This window comes from Cherax quadricarinatus, chromosome 19 (assembly GCF_038502225.1).
Source record: "Cherax quadricarinatus isolate ZL_2023a chromosome 19, ASM3850222v1, whole genome shotgun sequence".
NCBI classification, from domain to species: Eukaryota; Metazoa; Arthropoda; class Malacostraca; order Decapoda; family Parastacidae; genus Cherax; species Cherax quadricarinatus.
The window spans coordinates 22,380,358-22,406,747 of record NC_091310.1 but is presented as its reverse complement, the minus strand read 5'-3'; the positions used below and the strand labels follow the sequence as shown (position 1 = coordinate 22,406,747).

Here is a 26,390-nt window from a genome sequence, read left to right as displayed (position 1 = left end):
AGGGTTGGTGGGGGGTTAGGGGGGATATTTTGGGGGTTTGGGAGTGATGGTTGGTGGTAGGATGGTTTGGGGGTGGTAGTGATGGTTGGTGGTAGTGATGGTTTGGGGGTGGTAGTGATGGTTTTGGGGGTAGTGATGGTTGGTGGTGGAGGATGGTGGTGGGTTTGGGGGGGGGTGATGGGGGGTGGTGGAGTGAATTTTGGGGGTAGTGGGTGGAGTGAAGGTTTTGGTAGAGGTTTGGGGGAGGATGGGGGGTGGTGGTGTGATGGTGGTGTGGAGTGATGGGGGTGGTAGGATGGGTGGTGGTGGAGGATGGGGGGTTGGGGGATGGTTGGGAGGGGGGGTGGTGGTAGGTGGGTGGTGGTGGTAGGAAGGTTGGTGGTAGTGAAGGTTTGGGGGTGGAGTGATGGGTGGTGGTGGTAGTGAAAGGTTTTGGTGGTAGTGAAAGGTTTGGGGTAGTGATGGGGGGTGGTGGTAGTGATGGGGGTGGGGGTAGTGATGGTGGTGTGATTGGGGGGTTTGGGGGTAGTGATGGGGGGTGGTAGGATGGGGGTGGTGGTAGTGATTTTGGGTGGGTTTGGGGGGGTAGTGAAGGTTGGTGGTGGAGGGGGGGTGGTGGAGTGGTTGGGGGGTAGTGATGGTGGTGGAGGATGGGTGGTGGTAGTGAAGGTTGGTGGAGGGGTTGGTGGTAGGATGGGGGGGGAGGAAGGTGGTGGAGGAAGGTGGTGGGGTAGGAAGGTTGGGGTGGAGGAGGGTGGTGGTGGGAGTGATGGTTGGTGGTGTATGGGGTGGTGGTGGTAGTGAAGGTTTGGGGGTGGTAGGAAGGTTGGTGGTGGGAGTGATGGGGTGGTGGTAGTGATGGTGGTGGTGGTAGTAGGGGGGGTGGAGGATGGGTGGGGTAGGAAAGGTTTGGTGGTAGGAAGGTTGGTGGAGTGAAGGTTTGGGGGTGGTAGGATGGTTGGGGGTGGAGTGATTTGGGGGGGTGGTAGTGAAGGTTGGTTGGGGGGGGGAAGGTTTGGTGGTGTGATGGTTGGGGGTAGGAAGTTTTGGGGGGGTAGTGATGGTGGTGAGGAAGGGGTGGTGGGAGTGATGGTTTGGGGTAGTGATGGTTGGGGGAGTGAAGGTGGGGTGGAGGATGGTTGGTGGGGGGTGATGGGTGGGGGGTGGTAGTAAGGTTGGTGGTGGTGGTGGTGGTGGTAGTGATGGGGGGGGTGGAGTGATGGGTGGGGGTGGAGGATGGGGTGGGGAAGGTGGTGGTGGTAGTGAAGGGGTTGGTAGTGATGGTTTGGGGGTGGGAGGATGGGGGGTGGTGGGAGTGATGGGTGGGGGTTGGAATGGTTGGTGGTAGGGTGGGTGGTGGTGGAGTGATGGGTGGTGGTAGTGAAGGTTGGTGGTGGTAGTGAAGTTGGTGGAGTGAGGTTGGTGGTAGGGGGTTGGAGGATGGGTGGTGGTGGTAGAGCGGTAATGGTTGTGGCGGCGGCAGCAGGGCGGCAGGCAGCAGCAGCAGCGGCGGCAGCGAAGAAAGCGGCAGCGGCGGCGGCGGCGGCGGCGGCGGCGGGCAGCAGCGAGCGGCGGCAGCAGCAGCGGCGGCGGCGCAGCAGCGGGGCGCGCACAGCGCAGCGGCGGCAGCGGCAGCGGCAGCACAACAGCGCAGCAGCAGCAGCGGCGGCGGCAGCGGCAGCAGCAGCAGCAGCGCAGCAGCGCAGGCAGCGGCAGCAGCGGCGGCGGCAGCGGCAGCGCACAGCAGCAGCAGCAGCAGCAGCGCGCAGCAGCGCAGCAGAAAGCAGCGGCAGCAGCGCAGCAGCGGCGCAGCACCCACCTAGCACAAACACTCAGTATTCTTTGGAAAAAGAACTTAGATCTAGGTGAAATACTAGAGACCTTAAAGAGTGCAGACATAGCTCCTTCACAAAAGGAGGCAGTAGATCACTAGCTAAAAATTACAGACCAAGTAGCCTAACTTCCCACATCAAAAGAAAAAATAGAAAGAGTATCGAGATGTCAAATTACATACTTATGAAACGGTAAAATCCCACAATCCAACCCATCATGGTTTTAGAAGTGAAAGATAATTCCTGTCACAACTGTTAACCACTATGACAAATTACAGAGGCGTTGGAAGAAAATCAAAACTCACATGTGATACAAGCAGATTTTGAAAAGGGGCGTTTGACAAATGCGATCAGAGGGTGACTGCACACAAAATCGGGGCCATAGGTAAACAGGGAAAGTAGGAAGGGGGTTTTTTCAACTTACTGACAGAAAGAACACAGATAAGCAGTAATAAAAATAAATCCAGCATTAGCTAAGTAAAAAGCTGAGTTCCCATTGACACTGCCCTCTGTCTCTACTGTTTTTTACCTTCATAACAAACATACATAAAAATACTTGCCACAGTATATATAATTTTGGGATGATACTAAAATAAGCATGAATGTTATCTCGGTGAAGACACTAAAACTGTAGGAAAAATATAAGCGGGGTTTTTGTCACTGGGCAGTGAAGAACATGACGTTGTGTGTCGGTAAGTTCCAGCTGCTTAGGTAGGAAAGAATAAAGAACTAAAAATTGACTTTTTATACAAAACTGAAGAGGATCATAAAAACGAAAAGAACACGTGAAAGATCGGAGTAAATATGTCGCTGACCTTTCTTAAAAAAATAAATAAAAAAAACTGATATCACGAGGCAAAGAAAATGACGGGATGGATAATGAGAACCTTCAAAACAAAGGAAATGGTGCACTATCATTTAGACCCCAGGTAGTAGATACACATGATAATATATACCTGGAAAGTACTTGAGGGCCTAGTCTTAAATCTGCACACTGGCATAACATGGGGAGGAGAGATATGGAGTGAAAAATAAACAGAATAAAATGCGAAGCGTTGTGGGCACAATAAGAAACACTTAATATCCATCCAGGAACCAGACTATTCAATATTTTCCCCAAGTTACCAGAAACACTGGGGGCAAGTGTTGATGTTTTTAAGAAAAAACCCTGACAGACTCTAACAGGCCATATCAACTAGGTTGTGAGGGATATGTCCAGCAAAAAACCTGGTTGATCAGGCAAGCCGAACGCCTGTCCCGGGGGCCCGGGGCCCCGGGGTTTGGAAAAACTTTGGAACTCATCAACGGCAAAAAAAGGGACAAAATGGCGTAAATGATGACTTTGAAAAGAGGATTTTTTGTAGGAAGTGGTGGTGGGTAGTGGTGAGCGGAGGGGGTGGGAGTGGAGTGGTGAGGGTTTTAGTGGCAGTGGTGGGGGTGGGTGAGTGGTGGTGGGGGTGGTGAGTGGTGGGGGGTAGGGTGAGGGAGGGGGTGTGGCGAGGGGTAGGGTGGGGGTGGTGGGTAGTGGGAGTGGTGGTGGGGGGGGTGAGTGGTGGTGGTAGGGGAGGGGTGGTGGGTAGGGGGTGGTGGGGGGTAGGGGAGTGGTGGTGGGGGAAAGGGGAGTGGTGGTGGGTAGTGGCGGGGGTGGTGGGTGGGAGTGGTGGTGGGTGGGGGAGTGGTGGTGGGTGGGGGAGGGGGGGGGGGTTTGGGGGAGTGGTGGTGGGTGGTGGCGAGTGGTGGTGGGTATTTGGAGGGGTGGGGGGTGGGGAGTGGGGGGGGTTAGGGGGTGGTGGGGAAAGGGGAAATGGTGGGGGGTAGTAAGGGGGACAAGGGGTGGGTAGGTGAGTGGTGGGGGTAGGGTGAGTGGTGGGAGTGGTGGTGGAGTGGTGAGGGGTGGTGGGTAGGGAGTGGTGAGTGGTGGTGGGGGGGTGGGCGAGTGGTGGTAGGGCGAGTGGTGGGGGGTAGTGGGGGTGGGGGAGGGGGGGTGGTGGGTAGTGGCGAATGGGGTGGGTAGGGGCGGTGGGGTTGGGAGTGGGGGTGAGGGGTGGTGAGGGGGTGAGTGGTAGTGGTGAGTGGTGGTGGGTAGTTGGTGGTGGTGGGAGTGGTGAGGGTGGTGAGGGTAGTGGTGGTGGAGTAAGGGGGTGGGAGGGGTGAGTGGTGGGGGGGGGTGGTGGGGGGGGAGGGGGGTGGTGGGGGGGGAGTGGTGTGGGAGTGGTGGGGGGTAGGAGTGGGGGTGGGAGTGGGAGTGGTGGTGGGAGGGGAGGGGTGGGGTAGGGCGAGGGGGGTGGGGGGGGGTGGCAGGGTTGGAGGGGGGGGGGTGGGAGTGGGGTGGGCAGTTATAATTAATGTTACAAGAGTGTGGTCCTGGGACAAATGGCTTTTCCATTTTCTTCATATAAAAAAGAAAAATTAGGACAAACACAGCCCATGGATAAATTAAACCTTCCGCTAAGAAACACGCTTTGGCGCTAAACTGAAAAAACATTCTTTTCTTATCTCAGAGAGACCAATATCCTAAAATACACCAGTTCATCAAGTTTGGGGAAACTTACCTTTCCAAATTTTGACTATCCATCCCTTCCCAGTATGTGACAATCCTTTCCCCATCTTCTGCTCCCTCTCTCTCTCTCTCTCTCTCTCTCTCTCTCTCTCTCTCTCACTCTCTCTCACCCCCCCCGTCACGGTTAACACGTTTCTTTTAACAAGGGCGTCCGGCATCTGGGTGTGTTCTGAATTAGTACCCACACCACCACCACCACTATTGCCACTATCACTACCCTAACCACAAACCACCATTACTGCCAATACCACTAGCCCACCACAACCACAAACTGCCACTACCACCACCACCCTCACCACAACAACCCACTACCACTACCCTCACCACAACCATCATTACTGTCACTACCACTACCCTCACCATAACCACCATTACTACTACCCTCACCACAACCATCATTACTGCCATTTCCACTACCCCCACCGCAACCACCATTACTGTCACTACCACTACCCTCACCACAACCCTATTTCTGCCACTACCACTCCCCCACCACAACCACCAATGCTGTCACACCACTCCCTCCCCCACAACCACCATTACTGCCACTACCACTCACCCCTCACCACAACCACCATTACGCCACTACCACTACCCTCACCACAACCACCATTACTGCCACTACCACTACCCTCACGACAACCACCATTACTGCCACTACCAACCCCCCCCACTACCACCATTTGTCACTACCACCCCTCACTGTCGGTAGGTTCTGGGGATGGTTTGGGGGTTTAAAAAAAATTGGATGCAACACAAAATTAACAGAGGGAAGACGGAGATGCCCAGCCTCCTGTGTTGCCTGTCGGACCCGGCGGGGAGGGCGAGGCCGGGGCGTAGCGCTCACATCCCGGGATCCCCGGGGACCTTTAAATCCCGGCCCCCAAGGGATCAACTATGTAAAACATATGGATGGTACTATGATACTCGGAAAAACTTTATACATATACAGGGATCAGAAACTATGTTGACATCACCAAAACCTTTTGCCACTCCCCTCCCCAAAACCACCATTACTGCCATTACCAAAACCCTCACCAAAAACCATTACTGCCTACCTACCCTCAAAACAAAAATTATTACTCCCTTTTACCACTCCCCTCACAACAAAAAACCTTACTGCCACTACCACCCCCCTCCAACAACCTTTTGCCACTCCCCTATCCTCACAACAACAACCATTACGCCACTACCACTACCCTCACAACAAAAACCTTTTATTGCCACTCCCAAATTACCTCACAAAAACCATTACCCCCCTTACCCTCCCCCACAACAACCATTACCCACTACCACTACCCTCAAAACAAAAACCATTACTGCCCCCGTTTAGTATCTTCCAAACTAAAATTAAAAACCATCTGGGGGATTTACAACATTTGTAATTTAGGTGTTGACTGAATTATACCAGCTAGGGGAAGGGTTTCTTTCACATTTTCCCCAAAGCTCGGAACGTCACCCTCCTTAAAGGGGTGGCTGTTTGTGCACAACAATTATAGACAGAACGAGGACCTGAAGAGGACATTGGCCTGGCATTTTTTATTTTGAAAGAGGTTTTTCCAACATCTTATTTTTTTTTGGGTTTACAATGAAAACATTGTTGTGCTCTTTGAACTCATCTGCTTTACCCCAGCTCAAATGGTAAAAAATAAGGGACTTGATCAGTTGGGAGGCCGAGTCCTGCTGTGGACGTACAGCCAATGTTTGTAAATAATTTGTAAGGGAAAAAAGTTAATATGAAAGTTTTTCAAAGTAGAAGGTGATGCAAGGAGGAAAGTATATGGAGAAAAAAAGAGAGGTTAAAAAGGGGTGGTGAAGCAATGTAAAAAAAGAGCAAATGAGAAGTGGGGGAGATGTTATCAACAAATTTTTTTTGAAAATAAGAAAAAAATTTTGGAGTGGGGATTAACAAGTTAAGAAAGCCTAAAAGAACAAATGGATTTGTCAGTTAAAAAAAGGAGAGGAGAGTTATTAAATGGAGTTAGAAGTATTAAAAATGGAAGGAATATTTTTAGGAAAATTTTTAAAAAGTTGATGAAGATAGGGAAGCTGTGATTTCGTGTATAGGGCAAAGGGGGAATAACATCTTGTAGGGTGAGGAAGAGCCGTTTTAGGGTGTGGGGAAGTTTTGTGAGGCAGTAGGTAAAAAAGAAAGGGGGGAAAAGGGAGCCGGGATTTTATGGGGGAAAAAATAGAAAATTTTTAAAGGGAGGGGGGGATATAGTTTTGGGGTGGTTAATTAATTGTTTAATAAATGTATGGAAAAAGGGTAAAAAGGGACCTAGGGGTTGGCAGAGAGCATATTTTTTTCCCTTTTTTAAAAGGCAAAGGGGGTAAAAGAGAGTGCAAAAAATTTTAGGGGATAAGTCTGTTGAGTGTCCTGGTAAAGTGTAAGGGAGGGGGTTTTAATTGAAAGAATTAAAAAGTAAGACGGAGAATAGGATAGCAGATGAACAAGGAGGCTTTAGGAAAGGTAGGGGGTGTGTGGACCAGGTTTTTTAAGTGAAACATATAAGTGAACAGTATTTAGATAAGGCAAAGAGGTCTTTGTGGCATTTATGGTTTTGGAAAAGGGTATGACGGGGTGGATGGGGCAATGTGGCAGATTTTGAAAGTGTAGGTGTGGGAGGTGGTTATGAAAGCGGAAAAGGGGTTTTTAGAGGATAGTGAGGCTCAAGTTAGGTATGTAGGAAGGGAAATTTTTTTTCCCAGTAAAGAGGCCTTAGACAAGGATGGGGATGTCACCTGGTTGTTTAATATATTTATAGGGGGGGTTGTAAGAGAAGTAAATGGGGGTCTTGGAAAAGGGCGTGGAGTTAAAAGATAAAAATCAAAATAAAGTGGGGTTTCACAGCTGCTTTTTGCTGATGACACTTTTTTGGGGAATTCTGAAGAATTAAGATTGGTGGATAAATTTTGGGTGGGGTGCAAAAGAAAAAAATTTAAAAGGTGAATACAGGAAAGAGTAAGGTTATGAGGATAAAAAAAGATTAGGTGATGAAAGATTGAATATCAGTTTGGGAGGAGAGTATGGGGGAGGTGAACGTATTCAGATATTTGGGAGGATGTCCGGATGGGTCTATGAAAGATGGATGAATCATAAAATTGATGGGGGAAAAAGGTGAGTGGTGCCAGGAGTCTGTGGAGAAAAAGAATTTTGTCCTTGGAGGCAAGGGGGAAATGAAGATGTTTTAAACCCAATGGGTGTGAAGCGTGGGTGATGAATGTTGCAGCGAGGAGAAAAGGGTGGAGGCAGTGGAGATGTCATGTCTGAGGGGAATTTGGTGTAATATAATGCAGAGAATTGTAGTTTGGAAGTTAGGAGGAGGTGGGGATTCCCCAAAAACCCTGTTGTCCAGGGGGCTGAGGAAGGGTTTTTTGGGGTGGTTGGGACATGTAGAAAAAATGGGCGAAACAGAATGACCAAAGTGAATAGTCTGTAGGGGGAAGGGGGCGGGGTGGGGGTCGGCCTAGGGGGGTTGGGAGGGGGGGGGGTAAAGGAGGTTTGTGTGCGAGGGGGGTTTGGTGGGGCATGTTTGGGAGGGGTTTGATAGGAGGAATGGAGAAAAGGGTTTTTTAATACTTGAGGGCTGTTGGAGTGGGGAGAAAAAGAACATTTGAAGGATTCAGGAAACCGGCAGGCCGGACTTGAGTCCTGGAGAGGGGAAGGGTACAGGGGCCTGCCCCTCTGGGGGGTGTTAATGTTGCAGTTTAAAAAATTTTGTAGTGTAAAGCACCCTTCAGGAAGCAGTGATGGAGTGAATGATGGTAAAAGTTTTTTTTTTTTCCCGGGCCACCCTCCCTTTGGTGGGAATGGGCCCGGTGTTTACCGGGGTTTTACCTGGAGATTTTCCCCTAACGCCCCAGGGCCCCGGTCTGTGACCAGTGTGATAAAAAAAAAAATAAAATATATATATATATATATGCATGCAGCGGGGGATACAACTCTTTCAATAATGCTGAAATATGGGGGGGAAGATGGTGACTGTAAATACCCTCAATAAAAAGAAAAGGGTACAAAAACCCCAAGAGATGAGGTCCATGGTTTTAACAACCCCCTCCCTTCAAATATAAGCGTCAATAATAAGAGTTTTAAATTTTTTCTCCTTCAGCGTCACCTTGACCTCGTGAGACCTCGGATTACAGGGCGGGGGATGACTATCTAACCTGAACACTGAGAACCTTCCTTATGAAGAATGACGGAAATTTAAAATTTTCATTCCCCACGAAATGCATTTTTTTCGGATAATGACTCAACATGTTCATTGGGGAAGCAACGTATAGATATGTAAAAAAGGGGAAAAAAGCTGATTTCCATTCTTAAGGATTTTCAACATTTTTAGTGACTTACTCAAAAAAAGGGGAAATCACCCCTATGGGGCTGTTCCGGGTTGTACTCACATCTAGAATATTGTTCGTGCCACAGCTTCATTCAAAGGCAGAAGAAATATGAGGTGGAAAACAGAGATTTTTTACTGCCTGCAAAAAATAAAAACATCAACGTACGGGGAATATCTAAAATACCCCTCTGCAGGGGGAGAAGAGACTATGATTATATTTCCTGTCATGGATGTACTTGAAATCGGTCCATATAATGCAGAAATTTAAACTACGTAGGGGGAAAGAAGTGGGAAGAAGTGTGCAAACCCGAAAACATGAGCACCCATACTGTGACCAATTTAAAAGTTTTTTCTTTCGCAGCCCGGCATTTATTTAAACTTTTCCAACATAAAAAGAAATATCAGAACAAATGTAAAATTTTTAAAAGTAACTATTACTCGAAGGTGCGGATCAGTCGGTTGTGATGGCTTACAGATTTTGGGGCCTTGCAACAGCCGGGTTCCGGGAGACGTAAAAGGGCCGCCTAGGCGGAAGGGAAGAAGAAGAACCCTCGAAACTGCTAACACGTATGTCATCAAACTGATAAATTGCATGAAAGATAAAAATTATTTTAATAAGTCAGACATTAAATAACGAATGTAACATAGAATGCTTAAATGCCAAAAGGATTTGCAGCTTATCGGAAATGAACATTGGGAACAACTTACGTAAAACTGATGATTGTAGCCAGGCAAGGACTGGTTACAGATACAGTACCTTTGACAGTTTAAACAAAACTTTATGTGACTCATAGGGACAATTGTTTTATTGACTTTTGGGCCCAAATTTTTTATTAATTTTTTTTTATTTTGACTATCCTTTTATGGATAGTCATAAAGGGTTTTTAATACTGAAAATATAATTCCGGTAATTTGAAAATTTCCATTTCCTTGTAGCAGATGTTTTTTTTTTTTACAAAACGAAAATGTCCCCAGTTAACAAATTTAGTGGCTATTCCAGGCCTCTGCCCAGTCAGGGTACCCGGCACACCTCAGAAGTTACGGGTTCAAAAAACAGCCGTTTCCCCTTTTAAAAAACTTAATTCAATTGCAAAGGAAGACGGTAACCATAGAACTGCATAGGGGGAAAGGGGTTTAAAAAGTGGATGTCAAACGGTTGGAAAGTATCAAGATAAAGCGATATAATGGATTCAAACATGAAAATTTGTTTTAAAAAAAACAAATAGTTTAATACTGTATGGGAAATAGTTTATATGTGAAATATGAATATGTGAAAAAAAGGTAAGTTCCATAAAAAATTTTTTACTGGGGAATTTATAAAGCCCCAGAGGAGCTTAAGAAGGGACGGGGGAAGCGGGAACACATAAAAGGTCTGGGAGAATAGGGCATTTAAAAAAATTAACAAAAGGCAAACAGAGCCATTTAAAGCAAGAGAAGTTTAAAAAATGGAAAGCAAGTTTTGGCCCCCCAACCAGGCTGGCAGGTGTGGTTCCATGCCTGAAGAGCCAGCCACCGGGGGGGTTGAACGGGGTTAATACTGCAGTGGGGCCCAGGAACTGCAATGCCCAACAGGTGGAACATGACGGGGGGGTTGGGAAAAGAAACTTGAAAAAAGGAAAATAGTGCCAATGGTGACATTTTGAATTTCTTATGCTCTTTTGTTTGGGAAATTTTTTTAGTGTTGACCCATTAGGGCAGGAGAGGGGATCCAACTGAACAGATAAGGATCATTTACGACCAATATAGAGTCAATACGGCAATTAAATTAATAGAAACACCAAAGTTTTTTAAATTTTTATCAATGGAGCGGGGAAAAGACGGGTGCATAATTATAAATGCGTGGGAAAATACTTGAGGGGGGCCCAAAAGAAGCCAAACAAAAAAACCGGAGGGGAGATATGGGGGGAATTGAAATAAACCCAGTGAAACAAGGGGACCGCCGACAGTAAGAGAACATTGATCAACATTCGTGGCTTCAAACTATTTAACATTTTTCCAGAACATATTGAAAAAACTGCTGGAACAAGTGTGGTCTTCAAGATGAAACAGGACAATATCTCTACCAGGTGCCAGATCAACGCTGTGATGAGTACGGGGTCAAGGGGGGCCCGGGAGTATAAAAAACCCAAAACCCAAAAGGAATTTGAATTTGAGGCAGTATATCCATAAAAATTCTACCCAAGTGGGAAAACTGCTTAAATAAAACGCTAATCTGAACCTTGATTTTCTTTTTTACGCTGACAACGCGTCAGCAATGCAAATACACTTACAATGGTTAAATATTTGTCAAATAAAGGGAAGAACTGGTTGGGAATAAAATGGATTATTATTATAAAGGGAAGCGCAAAACCCCGTAGGATTATACAGCGCCTGTGAGGAGATGAGGAAGGTATTCAAGCTTAATTCGGGGAACTGGAGCAAAGGTCTAATTTCCTGATAAAGAGCCCTCGCCAGCATAAAGGGAAACCCTTTCCCTTGAGGGGGGAATAAAAATGGAACCCCAAAGAATGGGTCGATAGGCCTTTTGTCGTTTTCTCATTCTAAATAATTTATATGTTTTCTTAATATAAACATTACACACTAAGTTGTTGGTGAAACCAGAGGCAGTCATAAGCTGACTGGAAGCTTTCATCAATAAGCTGACTGGAAGCTTTCATCAATAAGCTGACGGGAAAAGCTTCATCAGTATCTGGCTGGTTTACATCTGTGACTGGAAGCTTTCAACAATAAGCTGACTGGAAGCTTTCAACAATAAGTTGATTGGAAGCTTTCATCAATAAGCTGACTGAGCTTTCATCAATAAGCTGACTGGAAGCCATCAGTAAGTTGGTGGAGGCTTTCCATCAGTAAGTTGAGGAAGCTTTCATCAATAAGCTGATTGGAAGCTTCATCAATAAGCTGACTCGAAGCTTTCATCAATAAGCTGACTGGAAGCTTTCATCAAAGCTGACTGAAGCTTTCATCAGTTAGGGGAAGCTTTCACATAACTGATTGGAAGCTTCACAATAAGCTGACTGGAAGGGTAAAGTGACTTTCGTATGGGACTCCTTTTAATGCAACATTCGCCCAAGGCTGAACTTTATCTAGTATGCATCAATGATCAAATGCACCACCTGGCCCTACCGTCTCCAAGTGTGACTTCAGGTGAGCGTTTACCTTATTAAACCGTGAATTTATTCCTTCCTGTATACCTGATTAAGCCCCAGACATGCGCGAAACGTTGTACTAAAAGAATTCTCTGCCTCCAGCGTCTTTATTTCTCTTTCGGCTTTTGTCACTATACTTTCGTTATATTTTGAGGGGCTTTCACAGTTTTCGACTCGGAGCCCGGTCCTGGGCCATATGTCGGTGCTTGCCTGGTCAACCAGGCTGTTGCTATAGAGGGTCCGCTGCCAATATCCATCACAGCCTGGTTGATCCGGTGCTTAGCAGAGGAATTTGTTGAGTCTCTTCTTGAAGACTACACACATTCTAGCAGTGTTTGCCACACACTGCCAAAGCTGGCTGAAGCTTTCTGTTAAGCTGGCTGGAAGCTTTAGTTGAAAAGTTGGCTGGAAATGTTTGTTCATACGACGGACGGAAAATTTACCAACAGGTGAGATGAGAGAAACTCTGATCTACATCAGTCTCCCAATGGGAGAAAAATCTACAAAGAAAATGAGGTGTGGAGAGAGAGAGAATGAGAATGAATTCACACAGGTGGGGCACTCTGCAGGTGACAAGTTTACGAGTGCTTCAGTGAGCCACTAACCCTGATTTCACATGTTTGGTTGTCCCACCTGTGGCCAGGACGCCGCCAGCTCTCTCAGTCTGCTGAAGAGTCGTCTCTTTCATCAGTATGACCAAAAGGAGATGCTAGAATATGGCCAGAAGTAGACAATAGAAGTATTCACTTTAATCGGAGCAAAGTACACAACACCGAACATGTTCTAGAAAAAATAGCTTAATGTAATCAACCAACCGCTGCCAGACGCACTCAATTTTGCCACTAAAGCTGGTTGGTCACGCGTCATCCCTAGGCTTGCTGGGCACGTGTCATGACCAGCACTGTTCAGCACTGCTAAGCTTGCTGGGCATGCATCACCACCAGCACTGTGCTGGACTCGCATCACCACCAGCACTGTGCTGGACTCGCATCACCATCTGTACCGTGCTGGGGCGTGTCACCATCTGGACCGGGCTGGGCGTGTCACCATCTGGACCGTGCTGGGCGTGTCACCATCTGTACCGTGCTGGGCATGTCACCATCTGTACCGTGCTGGGCGTGTCACCATCTGTACCGTGCTGGGCATGTCACCATCTGTACCGTGCTGAACATTATTAAAATAAAAAAGAAGCGCTAAGCCTACAAGGGTCAGGCCTTGCTGGACATGCGTCACCACCTGTACCTTGCTGGACATGCGTCACCACCTGTACCTTGCTGGACATGCGTTACCACCTGTACCTTGCTGGACATGCGTCACCTGTACCTTGCTGGACATGCGTTACCACCTGTACCTTGCTGGACATGCGTCACCACCTGTACCTTGCTGGACATGCGTCACCACCTGTACCTTGCTGGACATGCGTCACCACTTATACATTGCTGGACATGCGTCACCACCTGTACCTTGCTTGACATGCGTCACCACCTGTACCTTACTGGATATGCGTCACCACCTGTACCTTGCTGGACATGCGTCACCACCTGTACCTTGCTGGACATGCGTCACCACCTGTACCTTGCTGGACATGCGTCACCACCTGTACCTTGCTGGACATGCGTCACCACCTGTACCTTGCTGGACATGCGTCACCACTTATACATTGCTGGACATGCGTCACCACCTGTACCTTGCTTGACATGCGTCACCACCTGTACCTTACTGGATATGCGTCACCACCTGTACCTTGCTGGACATGCGTCACCACCTGTACCTTGCTGGACATGCGTCACCAACTGTACCTTGCTGGACATGCGTCACCACCTGTACCTTGCTGGACATGCGTCACCACTTATACATTGCTGGACATGCATCACCACCTGTACCTTGCTGGACATGCGTCACCACCTGTACCTTGCTGGACATGCGTCACCACCTGTACCTTGCTGGACATGCGTCACCACCTGTACCTTGCTGGACATGCGTCACCACCTGTACCTTGCTGGACATGCGTCATCACTTGTACCGTGCTGGACATGCGTCATCACCTGTACCGTGCTGGGCACGCATCACCTGTACCTTGCTGGACATGTGTCACCACCTGTACCTTGCTGGACATGCGTCATCACTTGTACCGTGCTGGACATGCGTCATCACCTGTACCGTGCTGGGCACGCATCACCATCTGTACCGTGCTGGGCACACATCACCATCTGTACCGTGCTGGGCATGCATCACCATCTGTACCGTGCTGGGCACACATCACCATCTGTACCGTGCTGGGCACGCATCACCATCTGTACCGTGCTGGGCACGCATCACCATCTGTACCGTGCTGGGCACGCATCACCATCTGTACCGTGCTGGGCACGCATCACCATCTGTACCGTGCTGGGCACGCATCACCATCTGTACCGTGCTGGGCACGCATCACCATCTGTACCGTGCTGGGCACGCATCACCATCTGTACCGTGCTGGGCACGCATCACCATCTGTACCGTGCTGGGCACGCATCACCACCAGCACCGTGCTGAACACGCATCACCACCAGCACCGTGCTGAACACGCATCACCACCAGCACCGTGCTGAACACGCATCACCACCAGCACCGTGCTGAACACGCATCACCACCAGCACCGTGCTGAACACGCATCACCACCAGCACCGTGCTGATCACGCATCACCACCAGCACCGTGCTGGACACGCATCACCACCAGCACCGTGCTGAACACGCATCACCACCAGCACCGTGCTGAACACGCATCACCACCAGCACCGTGCTGAACACGCATCACCACCAGCACCGTGCTGAACACGCATCACCACCAGCACCGTGCTGAACACGCATCACCACCAGCACCGTGCTGAACACGCATCACCACCAGCACCGTGCTGAACACGCATCACCACCAGCACCGTGCTGAACACGCATCACCACCAGCACCGTGCTGAACACGCATCACCACCAGCACCGTGCTGAACACGCATCACCACCAGCACCGTGCTGAACACGCATCACCACCAGCACCGTGCTGGACACGCATCACCACCAGCACCGTGCTGAACACGCATCACCACCAGCACCGTGCTGAACACGCATCACCACCAGCACCGTGCTGAACACGCATCACCACCAGCACCGTGCTGAACAGGCATCACCACCAGCACCGTGCTGGACACGCATCACCACCAGCACCGTGCTGGACACGCATCACCACCAGCACCGTGCTGGACACGCATCACCACCAGCACCGTGCTGAACACGCATCACCACCAGCACCGTGCTGAACACGCATCACCACCAGCACCGTGCTGAACACGCATCACCACCAGCACCGTGCTGAACACGCATCACCACCAGCACCGTGCTGAACACGCATCACCACCAGCACCGTGCTGGACACGCATCACCACCAGCACCGTGCTGAACACGCATCACCACCAGCACCGTGCTGAACACGCATCACCACCAGCACCGTGCTGAACACGCATCACCACCAGCACCGTGCTGAACACGCATCACCACCAGCACCGTGCTGAACACGCATCACCACCAGCACCGTGCTGAACACGCATCACCACCAGCACCGTGCTGGACACGCATCACCACCAGCACCGTGCTGAACACGCATCACCACCAGCACCGTGCTGAACACGCATCACCACCAGCACCGTGCTGAACACGCATCACCACCAGCACCGTGCTGGACACGCATCACCACCAGCACCGTGCTGAACACGCATCACCACCAGCACCGTGCTGAACACGCATCACCACCAGCACCGTGCTGGACACGCATCACCACCAGCACCGTGCTGGACACGCATCACCACCAGCACCGTGCTGGACACGCATCACCACCAGCACCGTGCTGGACACGCATCACCACCAGCACCGTGCTGGACACGCATCACCACCAGCACCGTGCTGAACACGCATCACCAGCACCGTGCTGAACACGCATCACCACCAGCACCGTGCTGAACACACATCACCACCAGCACCGTGCTGAACACACATCACCACCAGCACCGTGCTAGACACACATCACCACCAGCACCGTGCTGAACACGCATCACCACCACCACTGCCAGGACAGAGTACAATCACTAGACAAACTCTCGTCTCCTCGCTTTGTCACATCCCAATTGGAAAAGCTTACGACCTTTGATCGCTGTGACGCACAGAGTGCAGGCACAAGTTAAATTGGATAACTACGCCCATGATTGGGTCAAATTTACTCATGAATCAGTAAGAAAGCGAGAGAATTACAAAGAGAAGAGCTAAAATAATACATTCAAGGAAATGTCTCAATACAAATGAAGAAAAGAACTGGGGCATACTGCATTACTGACTCACGTTAGGAAGGTCCTGTAAACATCCTAGGTAGTAGGTTACGATGATGATGATGATGATGATGATGATGATGATGATATTCTTTATTTCTACAAGTACATGTACATGGTATACAGGCCTAGCTGACATCAGTGACATACTACTATATAAAAAGCCACTTGTTATGCAGAGCATTTCGGGCAACTTAGGTTAATTTTGTTCCACAGGATGCGACCCACACCGGTCGGCTAACACCCAAGTACCTACTTACTGCTAGGTGTACAGTGACAGTAGGTGTCTTAAGGAATCACGCCCAATGTTTCCACCCTTACCAGGGATCGAACCACGGACACTTAGGAGATGAGCTGAGTGTGCTACCAGCCGAGCTACTCCCACCCAGTGAAATGTTTACACCCTGTCAGGATTGCTAATCTTTTCTCTTTGCTCCTTAAACATTTAAGATGACAGGTAAATCTTAAACAGGCTCTATTTACACAGTATACCTGTGAACCTACGAACGATTTCCAGAGTTTATCTGCTCCCGCAGCCGGGCCCTGGGCCAGCCTTTTCTGGTATACATATCCATCATAACCTGGATGATCCGGTTCTGCTTTACTTTTCCTTCCAGCCAGATTACAGACCTGGTCTCCTGGTTAATAGTCTGATCAGTAATATTAATGGTAACAGCAGCATTCAGTCCAACGTAAGCACCAAAGCCCGGCTGATCAGGATTTACTAAGAACCTGTCAAGTTTGATCTTGAAGATGATACCCTGCTTTTCGTTGACCATATTTTGAACTGTCTGCTGAGATTTCCCTTCTTGTAAGGAGTAAATTTAGTGTCCGGATTTTAAATCAGAGAACAGAGAAATTTCACTGCCCGTATATATTCATTCAAGCATCTTAATTAGTACTGGGAACTCCCGAAGTCATTCCAACTGTATTCTTTATAAAGTAGGCGAGAAATGTACAACATAATTTACACCTCGAAAATCATGGACGGATAGATCCCAAATCTGAACACGGAAATAATTGTCTATGAAAAAAAAACTGCAGAATGTCCAAATTACTTCCAATTAAGAGCAGTCCCGCGACGAGTACACAAAGAGAGAACTCAAAGAGTGTCAAAGGTCCTTGAATTAATGCATAAGGGGAATTACCAACAAACCTCTGACTGTCTTCAAGAGACAAGACAAGTTCCTCAAATCACTTCCTGATCATCCTGATCATCCATTCAGCCAGCAGTAACAGCTTGGTTGATAAGGCATTGATCCTGGAGGAGGCTATGGGACCTTGGTGCAGGGGCACTCACCCCTCGAAACATCGTACAGGAATCTACTATTTTCCAGGTATAGATTATGATATATCTTTCCCTCATTCAAAGGACTACATCTGGAGGGCCTCCAGGGGCTCCCAGCTCATTTAGAACGATTGTATTGAAATAAAATTCACTGAGCATTCTACCTATTAGTAATTTCACCTGCCATTATGAGGCTGTTAGTGTACAGCAATATTCCTCTTTGGAGAGGGCAAATGGCTTAAAGAGTTTCAACACTGGCTTAGCATCACTTGTTTAAAGGTTCTTGTTATCCAAAATATCATTTTCTCTAAAGTTTTTTCTAACACCTCCATGATTCCTGAGCACTGATCTTTCCACACCGTTACTTTTAAATCATTGACATTCCTGTTCTGCTTTACTGAATGAATTGAGTGTTTATTATTTTATCTCAAATTTCATTTAAAATATTCTTATGAATTATTATTATATCCAGGAAGCCTTAATTAAGCGCGTAGGGTTCACACATCGCATGAGGAACAGAAGGCAATCAGGTTCGATCCAAAGACAAGGAGCATAAACTCACGTCCTTGAATCAAAAGCCCCTCATCGGCACCTTCCTTTGAAGTGTCTAAAAAGTATTTAAGAATGAGAAAGATAATTGACACAAGTACTGTGTCATGAGCCACCCCTGTATACCAGGGAGGACTTAATTTCAGTTTGCCGACCAACAGCAACGGCCTGGTCGAAGAGGTAATCAACAGTGAAGCCTGGCTACAGTCCGGGCTGTGAGAGTAATAAAAGTTAAAACCAGTCACACGCTTTGCATTTCCACCTGATCACGTTTCCAATAATCTTTTATGCATTTTATGATCAGACTTTGTTATGTGTATATATTACATGGACTCTTGTCTTCCAGTGCATCTCAGAGTGGTTCAGCAACTCCGAGGGGCGGGAACGACCGCCTCTAAAACCACTTCACTCTGGGTTACGCATAGTTATGTTTCCACGTGTTTAGCAATCTTGTTTCTTAACACTTTTGTTGTGTAACATTAGTGTTATCTATAGATTTTTGCCACTGTTCTAATACCATCTTTGTGGAATGTAGCTATGTCAGCAGCTCTTAATGACTGGAATGATGGCTGTATCTTGTCTCCGGAGCATATATCAAGTATGTTACAGTACTGTTTTGCAACTCTGATGACTATGGATTGTACAAGTCTTGGCCAGAAGACATAAGACATACTATATGGTTTCTTCAAAGTCAAGTGAGGTTTGTCGGAAATGTTGATATGCGAAGTTTGAAGTCTCGATGTCAATCTTTATGTTTACAACTTCACTGAACATAAGATGAACAGGAAATGAGCAAAAATTCTGATAGACCAATATGAAATGGTACTATAATAAGCATGAAACTATAAGGAAGTTTTTCCAGTAGACAGTGGAGAACATGACGTTCACTGGTGGTAAGTTACAACTGCTTAAATATGAACTAAAAGGCTTAACAAAGTTATAGTGTCGGGGGGTGAAGTTCAGTTTTCATCAAGCAAAAACTTAATACAAGTGGAAAGTAATAATAAAGTTGAAAGAAAAAGCCAACGTAATTTAATATCAGGGCTGTATATTTGCTTCATTATGTTTCCGATCATCAGTTTTTCACATCACGTTAAAACTGAGTGTCCATCACTCACATCATGAGGCCCCAGGAACACCCATCATATGCTCAGATTACGTCACAACTGTCTGAATGCCCCTCACACATTGTGAAGCACAAGGGACACCCATTAGAGGCTCAGATAACGTTACAGTTGTCTGAGTGTCACTAATACATATGCAGTGCCATACAAAAGTTATTTGACAATACTGGTATAATCCACTATATATTAGTTCCGGTGCAGAGTTCAAACAAGACATTTCACAATTAACACGATACTAACAAGCCAACCATTATTCACACCAGCCTCTGACAGTAGGTTTATTTGGGTACAAGTACACATAAGTACAGTTATTATACCAAGTAACATGTGTGTAAATTACCTAGGATAACCCAAAGTCGATGTGATCAACCCTAACACACCAGCCTCTGGCACACTAACAAGCCAACCATTACTGACACCAGCCTCTTACACATTAAATTAAGTACAGGTACACATGAGTACAATTATCATACCTAGTAACATGTGCGTAAATTACCTACGATAACCCACCCCCCCAAAGCAGATGAGTTTCAAGAATTTTTCTACTCCCGGAGCCCACCCTTAGCCAGGCTTGTTTGGTGCTTGCCTGGTTAACCAGGCTGTTGATGCTGTTGGCCATCTGGACCATATAACCATCACAACCTTGTTGATTTGGCACTTGGTGGGGATGTTTATCCAGTGTCCTCTTGAAGACTTCTACACTTGTCACAGCAGTGTTTCTGTTATCTTCTGGTAAGATGTTAAATATTCCGGAACTACGGATGTTAATACTGTGTTTTCTTATTGTGCTCACGGTGCCCCTGGTTTTGACTAGGTTTATTTTACATCTATTCCCATGTCTCTCACTACAGTAAGTTGTTGCAGCAGTGTGCAAATTTCGGATTAGGCCCTCAAGCACTTTCCACTTATATACTATTATTATAATCATGGGGAGCGCTAAACCCGTAAGATTATACAGCGCATGTGGGGGGGATGGAAGGTATTCAGGCTCAATTCAGGAAACCCGAGCACAGATCCAATTCCATAGATCAAGAGCCCTTCACCAGCGTCAAGGAACCTCCCTTAAGGGGGTTATATATTATCAGGCATCTCTCTCCGCTCCAGCGGATACATAATTAGGACTTTGAGGTGTTCCCAGTAATTTAAATGCTTTATTGACTCTAAGCGGGGTCCTTAAAGGACGGAATGTCCTGATGCTGAAAAGTTCTTCATCCAATGAATTGGTATTGCCCTCAACTTCTCTGGACCAAACTTGAGCAATCTCCTTTACCCAGACGCTGTACGACTCCAACGGGCTTAGCGTTTCCCCATATCCAACATGTATTATATAGTGGGAGACTAAGACGGCAATAGGATCCCACAACTTTTAAGAAGTTAAGGGATAAGATACTTTTACAAACGATGTTTCGATCCTTGAATATTGATCACCTCATATGCATGGTAATTACATTTATTTGAAGTGATTAAGGTTATAAAACCGAGACGTTTTCAATAACGTTGTCTTAAGTGAATGCACTGTGTCCTTCCACCTCTAAGACAGCATTTGTCCTGCAGTCTGTGTTCCCTTGTGCGAGTGGAATGACAGCACTTGTCCTGCATCCTGTGGTGTTCCCTTGCAGGAGTGGAGTGACAGCAAGTCTTGCGTCCTGTAGTGCTGCCTTGCGTGAGTAGGGCGACAGCACGTCTTGCGTCCTGTAGTGCTGTCTTGTGTGAATGGAGTGACAGCACTCTCTTGCGTCCTGTAGTGCTGTCTTGTGTGAATGGAGTGACAGCACTCTTGCGTCCTGTGGTGTTGCTTTGCATAGGTGGGGTGACCAGTCTCTTCCTAGTTCCCTTCCCTCACACGCTCTTCTTCAGTCTTCACAAATAATCCACATTTTGGAAAGGAAACTTCAGACGACGTTTCGGTTAATCCCAGCTGTGACACGATGGTCTCGCCTCAACCGATACAAAGTCTAAAGTTACCTCTGGAAAGTGCGGGTTATTCGCGAATGGTTCCAGTCATCTGTTAGTTACCAGTTATCTGTTAACGGTTCTGGGGATTATCTTCCTCACGGCCAGGGTCTCAGACTAGGTTTCCCCACGGCCAAGGTCTAAAGCTAGGCTTCTCCACGGCCAGGGTCTCAAGCTAGGCTTCTCCACGGCCAAGGTCTCAAGCTAGGCTTCTCCACGGCCAAGGTCTCAAGCTAGGCTTCCCCACAGCCAGGGTCTCAAGCTAGGCTTCCCCACGGCCAGGGTCTCAAGCTAGGCTTCCCCACGGCCAGGGTCTCAAGCTAGGCTTCCCAACGGCCAGGGTCTCAAGCTAGGCTTCCCCGCGACCAGGGTCTCAGACTAGGCTTACCTGCATACCTGGAGGTTATTCCGGGGATCAACGCCCCCGCGGCCCGGTCCATGACCAGGCCTCCCGGTGGATCAGGGCCTGATCAACCAGGCTGTTACTGCTGGCCGCACGCAGTCCAACGTACGAGCCACAGCCCGGCTGATCCGGCACTGACTTTAGGTATCTGTCCAGCTCTGTCTTGAGGGCAGCCAGGGGTTTATTGGTAATTCCCCTAATGCTTGATGGGAGGCTGTTGAACAGTCTTGGGCCCCGGACACTTATGGTGTTTTCTCTTAGTGTACCAATGGCGCCCCTACTTTTAATTGGGGGCATTTTGCATCGCTTGCCCAGTCTTTTACTTTCGTAGGGAGTGATTTGTGTGTGCAGATTTGGGACCATTCCTTCCAGGATTTTCCAAGTGTAGATTATGATATATCTCTCCCTCCTGCGTTCCAACGAGTACAAGTCAAGTGCTTCCAAGTGTTCCCAGTAGTTAAGGTGCTTGACAGAACTTATACATACAGTAAAGGATCTCTGTACACTCTCTAGATCTACAATTTCACCTGCTTTGAATGGAGATGTTAATGTACAGCAGTATTCCAGCCTAGAGAGAACAAGTGATTTGAAAAGGATCATCACTGGCTTGGCATCTCCCGTTCTGAACGTTCTCATTGTCCATCCTATCATTTTCTTTGCACTTGTGATCGTGGCACTGTTGTGATCCTTGAAAGTGAGATCCTCAGACATTACTACTCCCAGGTCCCTTACATTATTTTTCCGCTCTATTGTATGGCCAGAGTTTGTAGTATACTCTGTTCTAGTTATTATCTCCTCCAGTTTTCCTTAACGGAGTAGTTGGAATTTGTCCTCATTGAACATCATATTGTTTTCCGTTGCCCACTGGAAAACTTTGTTTATATCTTCTTGGAGGTTAACCGCATCCTTAGCAGATGACAGCCTCATGCAGATCCTAGTATCATCCGCAAAGGATGATACGGTGCTGTGGTGTATATCTCTGTCTATGTCTGATATGGGGATGAGGAATAAGATGGGGGTGAGTACTGTGCCTTGTGGAACAGAGCTCTTCACTATGGCAGCCTCCGATTTAACTCTGTTGACCACTACTCTTTGTGTTCGATTTGTTAGGAAGTTGAAGATCCATCTCCCCACTTTCCCAGTTATTCCTTTAGCACGTATTTTATGGGCTATTACGCCATGAACGCATTTGTCAAATGCTTTTGCAAAGTCTGTGTATATTACATCTGCATTCTGATTTTCTTCCAGTGCATCCAAGGCCATATCATAGAGATCAAGTAGTTGCGAGAGGCAGGAGCGACCTGCCCTGAACCCATGTTGCCCTGGATTGTGCAGATTTTGGGAATCCAGGTGATTTGCAATCCTGCTTCTTAGCACTCTTTCAAAGATTTTTATGATGTGGGACGTCAGAGCTATTGGTCTAAAGTTCTTGGCTAATGCTTTGCTGCCACCTTTATGGAGTGGGGCTATATCCGTTGTTTTAGATGACTGTGGAATTTCACCCATGTCCAAGCTCCTCCTCCATAGTGTACTTAGGGCACGCGAGAGGGGTTTCTTGCAGTTCTTAATGAATACAGAGTTCCACGAGTCTGGGCCCGGGGCTGATTGCATGGGCTTTTTTTCGAAATCTATCGGAGTTAGGGCAATGTCGGAAATCTGGCAAAGCTTCCAAAGCTGCAAATACTACTGGAACTTAATTCCTTCTAGATATTCTCAAACTTTATCAACAAGGACCCCAATGGAAATACAAACACCCCAATGGAAATACAAAACCCCAATGGAAATACAAGGACCCCAATGGAAATACGAGGACCCCAATGGAAATACGAGGACCCCAATGGAAATACAAAACCCCAATGGAAATACAAGGACCCAGTGGAAATACAAGAACCAAGTGGAAACAAGAACCCAGTGGAAATACAAGGACACCAGTGGAAATACATGGACCCAGTGGAAGTACTAGAACCCGCACTAGAAATACAAGGGCCCCCAATAAATATGTCACTGACTTTTTTTGGGGGGTTACACTAGGTAATATATACGTTACTCGGTATGATAAAATGCATGTAACTGTACCTAAATAAACATACTAATTCCTCCTTGAGTGACTTCACTCCTGCGAGTCTGGACACTCAAGTGTCTTCGCTAGTACCCCCCACCCCCCGGGGCTGAAGTGGAGTATCAGAACTCTGGAAACTGATTACAGGTATATTACAGCTAACTGCATATTGAATGTTCTCCAGATTTTTAAGAATGAATAGTTTTTAGCATTAAGATAATTATAAGATATTCATCGGTAAGCACTGAGCCCGGAAGAGTTGTGCCGCGCCTGGGAGGTGATGGGTAATCAGGTTTTAGCCTGGAAAGAAGAGGATAATGCATATTATTTGGATCGAGAGCACTTCAGTCAGCGTGTTGACCTGCATTAGGTGTGATACTAAGATAATCAGGTTTAACACCAATATGGAAACTATCAATATTATCTAGTACAGAAGATTTGGTTCAGCTTAATAACCAAGAGTGTTAACAACCCATTAGGGTTAACGCATTAGGATTAACAATACAGGATAGTCTGTGAAAGCAACAATGATGCGGTTTCGTTCACGCAGGCCAGGCAGACGAGGCAGGTCAGCAGGCCAGGCAAGTCAGCAGGCCAGGCAGGTCAGGAAGGCCAGGTAGGCCAGGCAGGTCAGCAGGCCAGGCAGGTCAGCAGGCCAGGCAGGTCAGCAGGCCAGGCAGGTCAGGCAGGTCAGCAGGCCAGGCAGGTCAGGCAAGCAGCACGACACATTCACAACACCACAAAGTCAAGCAAGTAGTGTTGCCGCTTACCACCGTCAAGATCTTGAGGCCTCGACAGCCGAACAACACCCAGGTATTTATTTACTGCTAAGCGAATAAGGGCAGTAGGTGCCAGGAGACCTACCCACAGGCCATAGGCTTGACTAGGAAAGTAGAACAAATATAACTCGATCACGGGGTCATCTCGCCCTCTTCCAGAGTTAAACCCACGTCAGTTATTTGGTATTGGAAAGCCATCAACCACATGTACATCAGGTCGCCCACTGCACCAAACATTGGCATCAAACTTAAAAATAAAAATTTTCAGGGATAAACCAAAATAAACATGCATAGTCACGTGAAAAAAAAAACTATTAAGACCTTGAATGTATATCCTACACAACTTTTGCGATGCTCTTAGAGAGTACGCAGATATTATAGCCATGCAAAATAGCATATACCGTAGTTTAAATAACAAAAGGTAATTTAATAGCCAAACATGGTGACTTAACCACTCATATCTGATGTTAAAACACTTTTTCAAACACTCCCATACAGCCTCTCCTCTTAGAACTCTAAATTCATTATAAAGTCAAACGAGTTTTATTTCTATCATGTGTGGTATGTTCTTTATTTCTTTCACGTGTGTAATGTTGGAATGAGAGCAGAGGTGCGTGAAGAAAGGACACTTGCTCACAACAACGTGTACATAAGAACATAGGAAAGAAAGAACATTGCAGCAGGTCTACTGGCCCATGTGAGGCAGGTCCAAGTCTCCTACATTTACTTAAGGAAGGAGCACGGAATCTGACCTAGTAGCACAAGCCAGCACTGAGTGTATATATGAACAATACTTACATCATGGAGCAGCAGAAATATACTCGCTGGGTGGGGCTGGTATAATCCACGGTATACTTCACTGTATATTAATGTAATGTATCTAACCTTACAAACAAGATAATCGTTTCACTAGACAAACTACCCACGTGAGTCAAAAAAAAAAATCAGTTTATGGTCTTTTACAGCACCTGGGTTATATTTCACAACTACGGACACTGAGTTTGGTCGTTCTATGCTTCACTAATATTGACTTAAAGCATAAGCTATTAGTAAGACTTGAGAGTACACGTGGTTTAGAGGTGGTGATGGTTCACTGGCGAGACGAGCGCTACACTACCCCGACAACTGTCACAGAAACACTGGTGTGGAACAGCTTATCATACAGTACTGCTGCCCGCACACGTTCAGGTCATGCCTTGAATTCTCCCAGTGCCGAATAAAAACTATTTGCACAATTCACACTGATTTAAAAAAATGTCTTGCGTGTAAGCTGACTAAGTACAGACTCAATGAGCTCCGTATTTTTTCTAAATAAGCTCCTTTACTGGCTGAGAGGTTCAATGTTCGTACCTCTGGCGGCGCGGCAGCAGCCATGAGATGTGTTCCCAAGTTCTCTACAGTCACAACAAAGTTAGTAGAGTTACAGCTCTCTCAAGTGGAGGATGTAGCTCTCTGCTCATTCCGACATTATTCTGTCTTCTCCGAAACCGAACTTAAATAATGCTGAACCTCATGGTTAATGACTATTATTCTTCATTTTAGGTTTCTAAGAGCATAAAGCAAATCCAATATAATTAGAATTCGTTTTTACTCTAATACTGTCCATCTTTCAGGGGACAACACTGTCCCTCAGAGAACCATCTTTCAGGGGACAACACTGTCCCTCAGAGAACCATCTTTCAGGGGACAACACTATCCCTCAGAGAACCATCTTTCAGGGGACAACACTATCCCTCAGAGAACCATCTTTCAGGGGACAACACTGTCCCTCAGAGAACCATCTTTCAGGGGACAACACTCCCTCAGAGAACCATCTTTCAGGGGACAACACTGTCCCTCAGAGAACCATCTTTCAGGGGACAACGCTGCCCCCCAGACAACCATCTTTCAGGGGACAACGCTGCCCCCCAGAGAACCATCTTTTAGGGGACAACACTGCCCCCCAGACAACCATCTTTCAGGGGACAACGCTGCCCCCCAGAGAACCATCTTTCAGGGGACAACGCTGCT

The 26,390-nt window shown here is 47.1% G+C and overlaps 1 protein-coding gene across 1 annotated transcript in view; it reads right to left on the bottom strand.

Annotated features, from left to right (window-relative positions):
• Window positions 1-25,515, bottom strand: part of LOC128688250 (netrin receptor UNC5B) — an 812,793-nt gene extending 787,278 nt beyond the window's left edge. The window contains exon 1 of the mRNA XM_070086825.1: window positions 25,179-25,515. The gene's annotated coding sequence lies outside the window, so the exon portion shown is untranslated. The remainder of the gene's footprint in view (window positions 1-25,178) is intronic.
• Between the last annotated feature and the right edge of the window lie 875 nt (window positions 25,516-26,390).